Source organism: Carcharhinus amblyrhynchos, chromosome 3 (genome assembly GCF_965287045.1).
Source record: "Carcharhinus amblyrhynchos chromosome 3, sCarAmb.v2.hapA, whole genome shotgun sequence".
Taxonomy (NCBI): Eukaryota; Metazoa; Chordata; class Chondrichthyes; order Carcharhiniformes; family Carcharhinidae; genus Carcharhinus; species Carcharhinus amblyrhynchos.
The window spans coordinates 42010254-42026553 of NC_137326.1; the positions used below are offsets into that span (position 1 = coordinate 42010254).

General features: G+C 41.6%; 1 protein-coding gene across 11 annotated transcripts in view; it reads right to left on the reverse strand.

Moving 5' to 3' along the window:
- foxp1b (forkhead box P1b) overlaps nucleotides 1–16300 on the reverse strand; it is a 492035-nt gene that overhangs the window by 12189 nt on the left and 463546 nt on the right. The window lies entirely within an intron of this gene.

A 16300-nucleotide genomic window follows, 5' to 3' on the forward strand; every position in this document is an offset into this window, starting at 1 on the left:
ATTATTGACGAGGAGGTTAGATCGGGCACATAGTGAATATCCACTGGAAGTAGGCAGAGAAAGCAGGTCTTGAGGTCAATCAGTGTGCAGTGGTTATTTGGAGCCAGTGTGTCATTTTGGAGGTCAACTCTCCAGACAACACCACCCTCCCTTTCACCCATGACCTTGCACAGAACAACATATGCTCAGTAGCAAATGATACCCCATCAGCACAATACAAAGGGATCACCAACTACTTACAGTTTGGTTACTGGCTGATTTATTTTGGTTGTTGCTTCACTTGTACAAGTGTTTGATGTTTTGTATATTTGTTTAAAGTTGCAAACATCTACAGGGAGTAGTCTGACAGGTGTTGACTTGAAGGCTTTTGCACAAACTAGTTGTTCTCATGTATTGATGCACCAGTAATTCCCTTTGCAATTTAGCATGACTGGGAGAATGAGCAGAAACCACTAGAGCAGGACAAGCTGCAGAAGGAGAAAGTGGGAGGAGAAGAGGGCTTTTAGCAGGAAGCAATATCCAACCAGGGAGCAATTCTCCAGCCTGAGCCTTAGCAAAGAACCTATGAGATGACTGCTTTTCAGTTCCTCATCGAAATCTGCCACCATGTGCAGCCATAATTTCAGATCAGACCAAGGACAGTATTGTCATTGGCTGTGACAGTGAGTGTCCTTATGCGCCAGGCTGCTTCCATGCTGCAGCTGGAGGTACTTGCAACATCTCATAGAGTTTGCTATCCACTGTTGCATAGTGCACTATTCAGAAAGAACTAGCTACCTTTCATTCTCTCTTTCAGACAGAAGCAGGTAGAGAGAGCACAATCTTCACCAAGATTGTAGGATTGCTCTTAGTGCAGGGTGCAATTAGTTACATACACATCACTTTGCAGATACGGGATATCCTGGAACTGAAAAGGAAATCCATTTGGTGACTCACTATAAGAAAGTGACACATACAGGTCAAAACCCAGTAATCTGGCAGCAGTCATGATTCTGTGCCAGTGGCATGAGCCACTACTTCAAACAAAAGGGTGGCTACTGGGCAATGAGAACTACCCCAACTATGACTGTAGCACTACATTTTGCACCCTCTCCTTTCCTTCTCCCCTAAGTAATCTATGAACTGTATGGTTTGTTGGTATAGCACAAAAGAAACAATGGGTGAGATTCTTCTGCCTCCCAGCTGCATTTCCTACTGGTGGGAGATGGTGCATTGTTCGCTACTGGCGGGATTCTCTGGTCCCACTGCTGTCAATGGGGATTCCCACTGATGTCACCCCACACTGACGGGAACCCTATGGGTGGGGGTGCACTGCCAGCAGGACCAGAGAATCCAATGACTCCAATGAACAATTGACGCACATTTGCACATCATCTGTACAATGAAAGTCATGATGCTCCATGAAATTTGCTCCAAGTCTGCCACCAGACTTGTCCGATTGGAGGGGTGGGGGCAGAATCTCAGCAATCCTAGCAATCTAATGGAATACAGATTTCTAGTCTGATAGGACAACCTATAAGCCGCTTTTCATAATCCACAGCCATGACGACAGCACAGGGTATACAGAACAGAAACAGGTCATTCAGCCCACCCAGTGTATATATTTCACTTGAACCTCCTCCCTTTTTTTGTCATCCAATTGATCATTGTAACCAATCATTGTAACCAATCATTGTAACCCTTCTTCCTCACGTGCTTGTTTTAAATCATCCATATTATTCATTTCAGCCTCTCCTTGTGGTGTACGAGTTAAACATTCTCACCACTCTTTGGGTGAAGAAGTTTCTTCTGATTTCCCTATTGGATTTTTAGGTGAGTCTCTCATATAAATGATCTCTCGTTATTCTGTTCTCTTTTATATTAATGTCCTCTACTTATTTCCTTCTCTTTAAGGGGAAACATTCTCTGTAATCCACTCTTCCTTTTAAAATTTGGAAACAACTATTAGTTCAACCCTTAGCCTTCTTTATTCAAGAGAGAAGAGACCCAGCCTTTCAAGCTTTTCCTGATATCTATTCCTATGTATTTCTCTGCACTTTCTCCAGTGTATCTTTTTGATAATATGGTGACCAGAACTGCATGCTGTACTGTAGGCATGGCAAAATGATCTAACCAAGGATCAATTAAGGCCTCACATAACTTCCCTAGTTTTCAATTCTATCCCTTTAGAAATAAAAGTATTGTGTTTGGTTTGCTTTTACTTCAATGGCTTGCTAACTTGTGGTGAAACGTCTGGTCATCGATGAGATCTGAGATCCCTTTGTTCCTCAACATCACCAAGACTTCCACCTTCCAAGAAATTTGTGCTTTCTGTATTCTTGCTACCAAAATGTACTCCCTCACCTTTCTCTATGTTGAGCTTCATTTGCCAATTAATTGTTAATTTTGCAAGTTTATGAATACCTTCCCATAATTCACTGCAGTCCTCCTCAGTGCTGACCAATCACCCCAATATGGTGTTATCTGCAAGTTTAGAAACTCTGTTTTTGATTCTAAAGTCTAAGTTGTTAATGCAAAGTGTAAATGGTAGTGGTCTTAGAACTGATCCTTTTAGAACACTACTTCTCACACTCAGTCATACTGAATAACTGTCCTATACTCCCACTCTCTGTCTTGAAGCCAGCTGCCAATCAAGTCTGCCACTTTCCCCTGACTCCGCAAAGTAATCTGAACTTGGCAGGGCAATAAGCAGACCAATCATGCATCATTGTGAGCATCCAAGACATTGGGTGGCTTTTGCTTCTGGGGATATGGAAGAGGCAACTGCACCTTCAGATGTGGCACCATGGTCGGATCCACAACTCCGTAAATTGAGTCAGTCATCAGTTCTGTGCTGGAAAGAGAATAATTTAAGCTCTGCACAAGTCCTATGTCAAGTTGGTGCTGGACTCCTCCCTGCTCCTCAATACTGATCATATCAGTATCATCAGTTTCCATCAGTTTCCTTCTCTGCACCAAGCATTTTGATGTCAGGACTCATCAGTGGTCTTCCCTACGCTGTTGCACTAAAATCCACATCTCAGTTCTCTGTAGCAGAGCTTCTATATAATTTTACCCTCCCGCATTTCTGTAGCCTACTCCATGCCCAGTGTCTCACCACACGTCCATCCTGCCTGTAATTTATCCACTAAGATAGATAGAGTCAGTATGCTGGTGGCCGCAAGTGTGGAATCAAGTGATGGTGTGTCTTTATCATCACTGTCTTTTTGTTGTTTCTTCACTATTTAATCAAGTTGCATTTCTTGGATAGCTGAAAGGAGAAAGGCACAAGGATAAGTTTGTGGTTTAGGTAAGTAGGGGATATAGGTGGGGAATTGTAAGAGGTGCATGCTTAAGCCATTTGCAGCTTGTAAAATACGGGAATATGGATGAGTGAGATCTCAGAAGGACAACTGGTTATGAAGATACAATTATCTGCAATGATTTCTGCCCCATGAATGACCTCAACCTCAACAATGACTGTCCTAATAACGGCCAGCAGTGGCCCCTAAATGTGATTTAGGACATGCAAGTGAATTAGTTTTTCCTCCCTGTGGTTGTGGACTACATTGCCCTGCAACAGAAGGAAGTATTTCAATGAGTTTCAAGTTTGGGTGATGCAATTATTAAGAGCTAAATATTTGGAATTGTGTGCATACTGTGAGATGTGGTTATGAAGCTTGCACCTGTGCTAGTTGCCTGTGAGTACAGTGGAGCATATGAATGTCAGGTATGAGTCTTAATTTATAGGGATTGTTGGTAGGTGAGTGATGGAGGTGCAATTGGTAGGATGTGAGATTTGAAGATGCATTCACTTAACTTAACCTGAGGATATCTCCCTTCCTTTCCATTGCTGCCAGCTAGGCCTCCGATGCAGGGGCCCACTGTCTCCCTTGTTTTCTGCTCTTTTCCAGGTCAGACTCACTTCTTACTCCAGCCACAACGCACCTTTGCTTTAACAAGTGCAGGTTGGCATTAGGGACAGCATAGTGGCACAGTGGTTAGCACTACTGCTTTACAGTGTCAAGGTCCCAGATTCAATTCCAGCCTCAGGTCACTGTCTGTGTGGAGTCTGCACATTCTCCCCGTTATCTGTGTGGGTTTCCTCTGGGTGCTCCAGTTTCCTCCCATCGTCCAAAGATGTGCGGGTTAGGTTGCTTGGCCATGTGGTTGTGCAAATAGGGCCTGGGTGGGATTGTGGTTGGACAGATCCGATAGGATGAATGGCCTCCTTCTGTATTGTGGGGTTTTATGATAATAATTTCTATGATGATTAAGCGTAGCTAGTCATTTATAACATTAGCTGCCTTTTGATGGGTCCAGCCAATCAATGGCATTGTTATTGCTGGTTAGACTTTGAGAAAGCAACTTGTGTTGCAATCAGCAGACAGATGTTAATTGTGCATTTGGCCCCATATTCTTTCACTTAACTCACTACTCCAAGCCTTCACCTCTCCGACAAGTCTTTTAACGTCAATGAAATTTAAAGTTGTCAGGTTTTAACTGCTGATTGTGTGTATAATGTGGATGTGATATTCTGGCAACTCTGAAAGGAAGACTGGATTAACAATTCAAAACTCCCTGCACCATCACTAAAATAACAACACAAGGAAATTTGAGTCGCATTGTGTTTCTCACTTGTGCTGAGCTTGATAGCCAAGTCTGGCTGGCCAGAGTTCAGCACACAGGATCCATTTGTTAGGATATGTGCTTTGCTGCTCAATAGTTTTTCCAAAAACGTCGAAGCACTAAACAGTATTGGAATATCGCTATGAAATGTTAAGAGACATGCCATCTCCATTTAGCACTGTTGTGGATATGTCCCTTCCAAAAATGCTTTGAAGAAAATTAGTATGAAGTGAAACAAAAAAAGCTTTGCAGTTATTCAGACTTTTTTAAAAAAGGCCAATGGTAAAGAATCCAAAGGATGACTGAGAAAGGCTGAAATGGAAGGAACATGGACAAATAATGACCTGAGATTTTGCACCTGTGTTTGTTTCAGTGCAAAGGGCAAGGTGGGCAGACAAAACAAAGAATAAGAACATGATTGAAGCCCTTAATCATGTTGGCACAGTGCTTAGCACTGCTGCCTCACAGTGCCAGGGATCCTGGTTCAATTCTGGTCTTGGGTGACTGTCCATGTGGTGTTCATATATTCTGCCCGTGTCTGCATGGGTTTCATACAGGTGCTCCGGTTTCCTCCTACAGTTCAAGATCTGGATTGGATAAGTAACTGGCTGTATCATAGAAGACAGAGGGTGGTGATGGAGGGAAAGTTTTCAGACTAGAGACCAGTTACCAGCGGTGTACCACAGGAGTCAGTGCTGGGTCCTGTGCTTTTTGTGATTTTTATCAATGACTTGGAAGAAGGGGCTGAAGGGTGGGTTAGTAAATTTTCTGACGACACCAAGATTGGTGGAGTAGTGGATGAGGTGGAGGGCTCTTGCAGGCTGCAAAGAGACATTGATAGAATGCAGAGCTGGGCCGTAAAGTGGCAGATGGGGTTTAACTTTGATAAGTGTGAGATGATTCATTTTGGTAGAACAAACTTGAATGTAGATTACAGGGTTAACGGCAGGGTTCTAAGGAATGTGGAGGAACAGAGAGCTCTTGGGGTTCATATCCACAGATCTCTGAAGGTTGCCACTCAAGTGGATAGAGCCGTGAAGAAGGCTTATAGTGTGTTAGCGTTTATTAACAGGGGGTTTGAGTTTAAGAGCCTGGGGTTATGCTGCAACTATACTGACGTTGGTGAGACCACATTTGGAATATTGTGTTCAGTTCTGGTTACCTCATTATAAGAAGGATGTGGAAGCATTGGAGAGAGTGCAAAGGAGATTTACTAGGATGCTGCCTGGTTTGGAGGGTAGGCCTTATGAGGAAAGATTGAGGGAGCTGGGGCTTTTCTACTTAGAGCGGGGGAGGATGAGAGGTGAGTTAATAGAGGTTTATAAGATGATGAGAGGGATTGATAGAATGGACGTGCAGAGACTATTTCCTCGGCTGGATGTAGCTGTTACTAGGGGGCATAACTATAAGGTTCATGTTGGGAGATATAGGAGGGATGTCCAAGGTAGATTCTTTACTCAGAGAGTGGTTGGGGTGTGGAATAGACTGCCTGCTGTGATAGTGGAGTCGGACACTTTAGGAACTTTCAAGCCGTTACTGGATAGGCACATGGAGCACTCCAGAATTATAGGGAGGGGATAGCTTGATCTTTGGATTGGACATAGCTCGGCACAACATTGAGGGCTGAAGGGCCTGTACTGTGCTGTAATGTTCTATGTTTCTATGTGTAGGTTAGGTGGTTTAGCCATGGTAAATGTACAGGATTACAGTGATAGAGCAGGGTGGGCCTGGGCTCTTTCAGAGAGTCAGTGCAGACTCAATGGGCTAAATGGCCTCCTTCTGCACTGTAGGGGTTCTATGGTATCTTAAGGTGTTCAACTGCATGCATGTCTGAAGTGAACACCATGAGTAGCAGTAGCAGATGTACATTGAGCTATGCATTTTATAGCTGCTTCAAGGGTTCAGGACATTATTTGATGTACATGTTGCAATTCACATGCTTGCCAAGAATCCTGTGCCAAATTTAAACAGGAACAACTACTGCACTATTATAGCAAAGAATAACTCATGTCATCATGTGCTTCCTGGGAGAGGAAAACAGAAACACTTGAAAATTAATTCTAATGGGGCAATCTTAACAAAAATTTCTAAGTACTGAACAAGTTTGGAAACAGCAGAGAATCACTGCCTCCTCCTACCCCCCCCCCTCCCCCCACCCCACACACCAGCTAATCGCTGGTCCTGATCCCCCACCCAGGCCGATCCCCAATACAAAGTACACCCCCCCGCCAAGATCCTTCCCCCTTCAGGTCCCACCTCCTCCCCTTAGGTTTCACCAGCCCCAGGTGCGAGGCTGATTATACAGAACAGGGCCGATAATATCGCAAGAGGTGAGAAACCAGCCACAAAGCTGGTTGTTCGCCTCTCGCCCAACCTTACTGGCTCACCGTGCCTTTCCACCAGTGTGACAAACCGGTAAGATCGTCCACATGGGCTTTCAGGTGCTGGAATTGATGAGTGCAGGTCTTGCGATATGTTTACAGGAGGTGTGTGAAATCACAGCAACAGGTAACAAGCAACCACCAGCAAGCAGCAGAGCTAAAATATTATAATTACCTGTGTGTTAGGTTTTTTCAATGAGTTCTGATGTTAAGCATTATTACTTTCACCTAAAGGCTGTGTATATTATATCAGCATTACTCTTAAACAATTGATCTTTTATTCAGCACATGAATGTTCAATATATTTTCTGTTCCAATTACACTGTGGCTTAAATAGTGGACTTTTTATTGACATTTTCAGAAGCAAAAGGATGGAGTTTGGCCAAATTTATACAAAAGTATGCACCAATGATTTAATGCCCAAGATTAGCCTACTGGCCTCATTGAGGGAGTCTCGATTCAGCTGTAAGAAACAAGCAGGAGCATCATTATGCAATGTAAATGCAGGTACTATGACATAAAGAGTCTGGAATCAGTTTGATGCCGGACAATTCAGTGACGCCGTGTGCTGATTATTTGTGGCACAGGCCTGAAGCAGCCATTTCTACTGATATTTGAAACAACACACATCTGCATGTGGGAATTCTTTTGGAGACATCTTTGATTCTCTTGATCATGTGTAAAGATGATGATCTTGGTTCTAAGCAGTTGACCCACAACCTCAAGCCATGGGCCCAAGGTTTGGATGGATATCAGCTGTGCTCTTGTTTGAACTTTCTGCAAGCTTAGGAAGGAACTGGCGACAGCAAATAATGGAAATCAACTGCTCATCCCATTCTAGCTCCAGAAAGAGGAGCAAATTGAGCACCTGCAGCAACAAGGGTACAGCCTCATTGAGCAGAAGTTTGTCTTCAAAGACTCAACAGAGTGAGGCCATCCAGGAGACTTCTGCGGCCAGACCATAAGGTCGATCGACTCTGCGGCCAGACCATAAGGTCGATCGACCCAGAGTCATGTACACAAGCTTTCTAAGGAGTATTGTGTAGGAAGACTGTATTTCACCAAGCAGTTACAGACCTCTGTTGCCTCAAAGGCTGAAAACCCATTTTCACAGTTGGTAATGCACTTCCTATGGCACTAGAAGTGATATCTGTCCTCAACCTTTTGGCCATAAGCTCTTATAGGCTGAAACAAGGGATATTAGTATTAGTAAGTTTGCAGCTTATGCCTCCATCAAGTATGTGACTAACATTCAGAATGTTCTCCAAGGACATCTAGCACCAACAGGGAAAGGCTCTGGGTGCAGTGTATATTGTACGTTTGCCATATGTATGGAGTATTATTGACCGGCCTTGATGTCGTGATCAGCCAGCAACCATCAAGAATTATAAGGGTTTTCACTCCCTTAATATTTAGCAAACCATGCAGGTGTGTGTCCACCTTCTTTGCAGTATCACACTGACATGCTACTGAGCCAGGTCTACATTTCACCTGCTCCACATCGCCTCTTTCTCTTGTATACTGCACTGAGTTAGACTAACACATGCTCAGCTGCAGGCTGCAATTAGTGAACTAACTTTATTAACACCTTCCCAACAGGGTGGGCAATATAACAAAATGCTCAGATCTTGCAATTTACTACACTGCCATTTTTCCATTATGCCCAGCCTGCAAAGTGGGCTTCATGACCTTGCTGCTCAGTCATTTCTCAACAGCTTTCCCACTCTACCACTGGATTCATGATCGTCTCGTCATTTTTACCGGTAAAGTGGCTTGTGAGCTGCTTGAAAAGTGTTAATGGATCATTATTGTAGGTGTGTTGTGATTGACTGCTTTTTTGCTATACTGCTAACTGAATTATATTTCACAAAATTACTCTTTTAAAAATTGGCTTGTCTCCCATTTCAACTATGGATCATTAAAAAAAAAACTACTTGAAAATCAAAGATTATTAAAGTGAGAACACTGCAATGTACTCGGATCTACTTTTTTTTTGCTAAAATTGACATAGAAAAATAAAATGCACAGGATTGTGGTTTTCTCTTTTGTTAAAAAGAGACTTGCACCCTTTTTCAATTGCTATTTAAGGCCACTAGTAAAGGGCAGCAACAGAAGGCTTTAAAGTGTGCAAATTTGTTGAATACAATTTTTGTTGGTGGAAGCAAAAATACATAACTTACAATATAACTTTAATAATGAACCTCCAATATTCAAGTCGCTATTCCTGAACTGGTACAATTAACAAAATAGAAACACTGTTGTGTCTTGTAGATTTCTTTGTAATACATATATAGCACAAGTTTTAAAATTCTGACGCACCAATGATGCTCAACATGTGTTTGTTAACTGTTATAGATTCAGGGCACAAGTTTTAAGAATTGGGACTGCCCCAAACATGGCACAGAATGTAGAGAATACAACCTTTATGCAAGATACTGAGAGGACCTGACAGGAGATCTGCATGACCAAAATAAAAGCATAACGTAAAGCATGAATGTTACTGTAAAGCAGCAGCACAACACATATTTGGAAATTGAGGGACCAGTAGTTTTTAAATGTCAGATGAAAGAAATGCACGGTATTCATGCAGAGAAATGTTTAGAAGGAAGGTTGTACAATTGCAAATTGCAGGCTTATGCAAATCACATTGTACAAAACAGTATGGCAAACAAATATTCTGCAGGAAGAAACTCTCAGAGGACAAATCACCTTTTTATTTGAATTCACACTGCTTGTCTGTCAAAAGTAAAACTTATATGAGACTGTCAGGGATAGGGCAGAATATATGTAGTAGTCTATCAACAAAAACCTTTCACTTAATGTAAGAAAGGAACAATGGATTTATTAAGAAGGAAGTCTCTGAAAGGCATTTGAGACTACAAATATGGATGGGCTGCTGAGATCACCAAATACATGTCTTATTATCTCTGATATAATTTGCATGTTATGTCAATGTGTCAATATATACACACTGTGCATAACTTTAAAAATGCTTGAATTGAGAATACAACGCTCAAACTGACACAAACTTAGTATTCATAGGGATATGTTTTCTTTGATATGCTAACAGTTGTGAAAAAGTTGACATTTTCCCTCAGTTTATTATTCATGGCAACTTTTTTCACTAACATTAGCAAATGGAACAATTAACCCACAATATCCCATCTGCTCTCTCCATAAACATGGAGGTTGCCTATAAGGCAGAAGAATAGGGTTCATGCACTTCAGTTATATGAGAGACGAGAAAAACTATTGTTGTTCTCCATGGAACAACGAAGATTAAGGGGATATTAGATACCAGTGTTCAAAAGCTTGAAAGGGTTTTTAGGAAAATAGCTGTTCAAAAGCAACCACAAGGTTCCATATGTAGGTCTATGAAAAAATATAGAATAAAATCTCACTAATGTTTACTAGAGGAAGTGTACAGTTAGCTCTTCATACAACTACCACCCTAATTACATTGAGTGATTTTTTGCTTGCTGTTATGTGCCATTATTGTTCCTATGCTTCCCCAACTCAAAGCTACTCACTTAGTTCTCGGTGAGACATTTGCCAATTGCATTACTTTCTACCATCTAGCTTACTCTGTTTACTCTCCCTATTATTGTACATTGCAAGACTCGTGATCCCTGGTTTATCTATGTGTCATAGCACAGTTATCTTCTGCTGGGATGTGAGAGCTGTGTAATATCATCAATGATACCACAATGTTAAACTAAGTTCCTAAAAAGTCAACTATTTCTTATCCTTTGCTGAAGTGTTGTGGTGTGCTTTACTACCTTAGAATATTTTCTTATGCGGGTTGCATATCTTTTAAAAATGTATGCAAATCTTTCCTATTAAGGTATGGAATAGGATAGATGCAAAAATGGCTACACATGCTCAACCAATGATGATCTGCACCATGGTAACAATGTGGCTACTTGTGTTGGCTGATGCTTAAGTTTATGCAACTAGTTGTGTTAATACAGTGCTTAAGTGAATGCCTTAATGAACTGGTACATTGCAATGAGGCTGATTTATGAGAAATTGCAGAATCTTTATAGTCCATTGTGCCTGCACTGGCCAAAAATTGAGCCACTTTCTGGTATTTGATCCATAGTCTTGCAGGTTATGCACTTGAGGTGCATATCTTGAAACTTTTGGAATGAGTTGAGTGTTTCTGCCTCTACTATTCTTTCAGGCGCCGAGTTCCAGACCCCAACAACCATCTGGTGAAACATTTGTTCCTTTTCTCCCCTCTAATCATTCTACCAATCACTTTAAATCTATGCCCCCATTCACTGACCCATCTGCTAAGATAATTAAGTCCTTCTTATCCATCCTATCCAGATCCCCTCACAATTTTGTACATCTCAATCAAATCTCCCGTCAACCTCCTCTGTTTGAAGGAGAACAACCTCAGCCTATTCAATTTTTTCTTACAGCTGTAATTTTCCAGTCCTGGCAACGTCTTCGTAAATCTCTGTATTCTCTCTAATGCAACTACGTCCTTTCCGTAATGAAGTGACCAGAACTGCACAGAGTACTCAAGTTATAGTCTAACTAATGTTTCATATAGTTCCAGCATAACCTCCCTGCTCTACAATTTATGACTCGGCTAATAAATGAAAGGATTCATATGCTTTCTTAACCACTTCATCGACCAGACCTGCTACCTTCATGGATCTGTGGGCATTTACTCACTATCTTCCCATTTATTGTGCATTCCTTTGCCTTATTTGATCTCCCCAAATGCATCATAGAATAGAATCACAGATTCCCTACATTGCAGAATGAGGCCCTTCAGCACATTGAGCCAGCACCAACAACAATTCCACCCAGGCCCTATCTCTGTAACCCCAAATATTTACCTTATAATCCCCCTGATACTGAGGGGCAATTTAGCATGGCCAATCCATCTAACTCGCACATCTTTGGACTGTGGGAGGAAACCAGAGCGCCTGGAGGATACCCACAAAGGCATGGGGAGAAGGTGCAAACTCCACACAGACAATCACCCGAGGCCGTAATTGAACCTGGGTCCCTGGCGCTGTGAGGCAGCAGTGCTAGCCACTGTGCCACCTATGTCACCTCACGCTTCTCCGGGTTGAATTCCATTTGCCACTTTCCTGCCCACCTGACTAGTCCATTGATACCTTCCAGAAGTCTACAGCAATCCTCCTCGCTATTTACTGCATGGCCAATTTTTGCATTGTCTACAAAGATCTTGAACATTTACTCTACATTTATATCAAAACCATTAATATGTACCACAAAGAGCAGGGAACCTAGCACTGAGCCTTGTGGTACCTCACCCGAAACAGCCTTTCAGTCACAAAAACATCCATCCACAAATGCTCTTTGTTTCGTCTCAATGAATGAACCTTCCCTTGGATCCCATGGGCTTCATTTTAACCTAGTCTAAAATTGGAACCTTGGATAATTCTTGCTAAAATCAATGCAGACTACATCAACTACACTACCTCATCAATTCTCCTTGTTACTTCCTCAAAAAATGTAATCAAATTAGTCAGACATGACTTTCCCTTATCAAGTCCACAGTGACTCTCCTCGATTAATCCATGCCTATCTAAATAATGGTTTATCCTGTCCCTCAGAATTGATTTCAATGATTTGCCCATTACTGACATCAGACTGACTGGCCTGCAATTATTTGGTCTATCTCTCACTTCCCTTTTATACAAAGATGCAACAGAAATCCTCTGAAGGTTCCTAAAAAGGGCTTGTAGAAGGACTTCTTCTGTCAAAAAGCAAACCTCGGGCACTGTCACTCTACTGAATCTAAATATAATAACAAGCAGTTCCTCTACCCTGCCTATGCAGCTGATTCCATGGCAATTGACTCATTGCCTGATGTGAGTCATGCATAACCTTTTCTCTCTGTGTCTTGCACTGTTGCACTCAGCAATGGCTGCTACCTGTGTTGCAGGTGGTACACTATACCATTAACAAAGGTCTATTTGGAAATATGATCTGGAGATAAATGCTCCCTATGAATATTTTCCGCATTGTCCAAATATGCAGATTTTTCATCAATTAACATTAATGAGGTTTTAGCATGTCATGATCTTTCTCTCATATTTCATAGTTTTGGGAACCCATTTTTAGGTGGGTAATTCACTACCGATTATGGACATCTACTCTTTTTGTTAGGATGACAAATCAAATAGCAATATAACAAAATATTTGCTTCACTTGGGAATTGTCCATTTCAGCTGAATAATCTGTTGAAACTGTCTGATTTCACAGCTAAAGAGTGGGTCGCTCACACTTGGGGCAATGCTTCACAGTGCGAATCAATGCCTTCAGGAAAAAGGCATATATTACACACACACACATAAGGAGATATATCGGCCAGAATATTACCAGCATGCCCCCCCCCCTCCCCCCGCAAACCCAATTCTGGGGGCGGCCAAAGCTTGGAGAATGGTATTCTCCATTGGCTCGGGGAGAATCGTACACATCTTGAGTGGACGCGCTGGTAAAATTCCGCCCATTATCTCAATCAAACATAACTAAAAACACATAAATAGAGAATTTAAAGGCTGAATTTTGAGACTTACTCAATAGTATTAACACTTGAAAAATATGAATACAGAAAGACCAGATAGAGCTAGCAGGTTTTGTGGTAAATCTTCAGATCATCTTTTCTCAAATGGCTTAGTCGATTATCCAATCATCTAATTGTCATAGTTCTGTAACATCATGTTAAAAATAATTAAGCAACCTGTTCCTCCTGACAAAGCTGGAAAAAAAATTCCTTGTTTCAACCCAGCTTTCACTTGCCATAATGTCCTACTGTCATGTTTCTGCCTTAAATGCAGGCAGTTTTAATGTTACAGTGTGCAGCTCCACAATGCTAAAATGTTGAGGCTGGGTGGGATAAGGCAATTATAAGGTGATGGACTCCCTATGCTCACTGGATGCAACCTGGGCCACATTTTATTTTTTGAATAAAGTTAAAATTATTGTTTCAATGACCTGTAATTTGTTTATAATGACATATTTGTCGACCACCATGTAAGAGCCAATTTTATAAATGTGCTCTCCTGGAGCTGATTCTTGCCTGCCAGGAAAATACATATCAGTCTACTTGACAAGACAGAAATTAGGAACTCACCATCTACAGGAATGTAGGTCTGAACCATGGCCATTCTCTTCATGGAAAACCCTACTGGGTTTCAATGTGCCACTTTATGCCCACAAATTCATGTTTATTGCTAATTTTCTCCGCCCCTCCATATGTTTTAATTACAAGCTTGCTATTATGTTTATTCTATTCAATGTTTTTATCCAGATGTCCAATTCAGTATCTGCATCAAGAGGACAACACCTAATTTAAATGTATATTTGCTTTTTGTCTATGTAGCAAGTATGGCAAATGATAAGATTACGCATGGGTTAAATACTATGACGATTTGCATGGAGGTTGGTGCTTGCTGGCAGCTTTATTTTATGCCTGTTTGGTTCATATATATAAGCTACAAGACCGCTCGCAATTTTTAATATCTTCTGCAAGATAAAACAAGCTTTAAAACTGTTTTATGTGTCTCCAGGGATTACAAGTTGACAGCAAAAGGTATTTACTATTGTTCTTCAAGGCACCTATTAACATTCTTCCTAATTTTTTCTGTTAGAGGTCAACATATGCTTTGCTAATCAAAACACCACAGAATCATTATGTGAGTTGTCGATAACATTTGTAGAAAAACATGTTGCCTACTCAAATAAATGCATTTTATTGACCTCAACAGTTACTTGTCTCTTGGCAAGTAATACATGCTTAGAAATAGGAGTGTTGCTTTAATTTCAGAAGTTCAGTTTGGAGCTCCCATGTTTTACTAGACATACTTACTGTCCAGCAAAATACCTTGGCTGTTTGTAATATACATAAATGATTTGGAGGAAAATGTCTTGTTTGATCAATAAGTTTGTGGATAACACAAAGGTTGGTGGATTTGCGGATTACGATGAGGACCACCAAAGGACACAGCAGGATATAGATCGGTTGGAGGCTTGCGTGGAGAGATGGCAGATAGAGTTTAATCCAGACAAATGTGAGGTAATGCATCTTGGAAAGTCTAATACAGATAGGAAATATACAGCAAATGGCAGAATCCTTAAGAATATTGATAGACAAAGGGATCTGGATGTACAGGTACACAGGTCACTGAAAGTGGCAATGCAGGTGGAGAAGGTAGTCAAGAAGACACATGGCATGTGTGCTTTCATCAGCCAGGGCACTGAATTTAAACATGGGCAAGTCATGTTGCAGCTTTATAGAACCTTAGTTGGGCTGCACTTGGAATATAATGTTCAGTTCTGGTTGCCACACTACCAGAAGGATGTGGAGGTTTTGGAGAGGGTACAGAAAAGGTTTACCAGGATGTTGCCTGGTATGGCGGGCATTAGCTATTGAGGAGAGTTGGAGAAACGGTTTGTTCTCAGTGGAACGACGGAGGTTGAGGGGTGACCTGATACAAGTCTACAAGATTATGAGGGGCATGGACAAAATGGATAGTCAAAAGTCTTTCCCCAGGGTGGAAGAGTCAATTACTAGGGAGCATAGGTTTAAGGCACAAGGGGCAAGGTTTAAAGGAGATATATGAGGCAAGTTTTCTTACACAGGGGGCAGTGGGTGCCTGGAACTCACCGCCGGGGGAGATAGTGGAAGCAGATATGATAGTGAGTTTTAAGGGGCATTTGGAAAATACATGAATAGGATAGGAATGGAGGGATAGGGGGTTTTAGTTAAGTCAGGCAGCATGGTTGGTGCAGGCTTGGAGGACTGAAGGGCTTGTTCCTGTGTTGTAATTTTCTTTGTACTGATGAGGTTTGCAAAGGTGCGGTGAGCTTTTGCACATCTGAGTGGGGGAAGCCCTTGTGCAGCTGTATGCTATGTAACACAGGATAAAATGTGTAAGATTGGGATTCTTCGGTGGCTGCATGGACTACAGATTCTAGAGCCGAGTGCATTTATGTATTAGTACTCCAAACCGAGAGCTGGCGGGTCTGCCCAGACTCCCTGTCTGGCTCATAGCCCCAATGCAACTGTGCAAGTTGGAAGGTCTTAATGCTGCTGGTTAGAAAAGTAATAATTAAGGCTTCTTTTAAAAGTCTGCTTGTTAACAGTTTGCCTAAAAAAAAGACACCTGAAGTTGTCTCTTGTTTTTTTTTCATCTTTCATGGGTACGGGCATCACTGACCAGGCCAGCATTTGTTGACCATCCCTTATTAACAATGAACTGAACAACTTGCTAAGCCACTTCAGTGGGCAGTTCAAGAGCCAAGAACAATGCTCAAGGTCA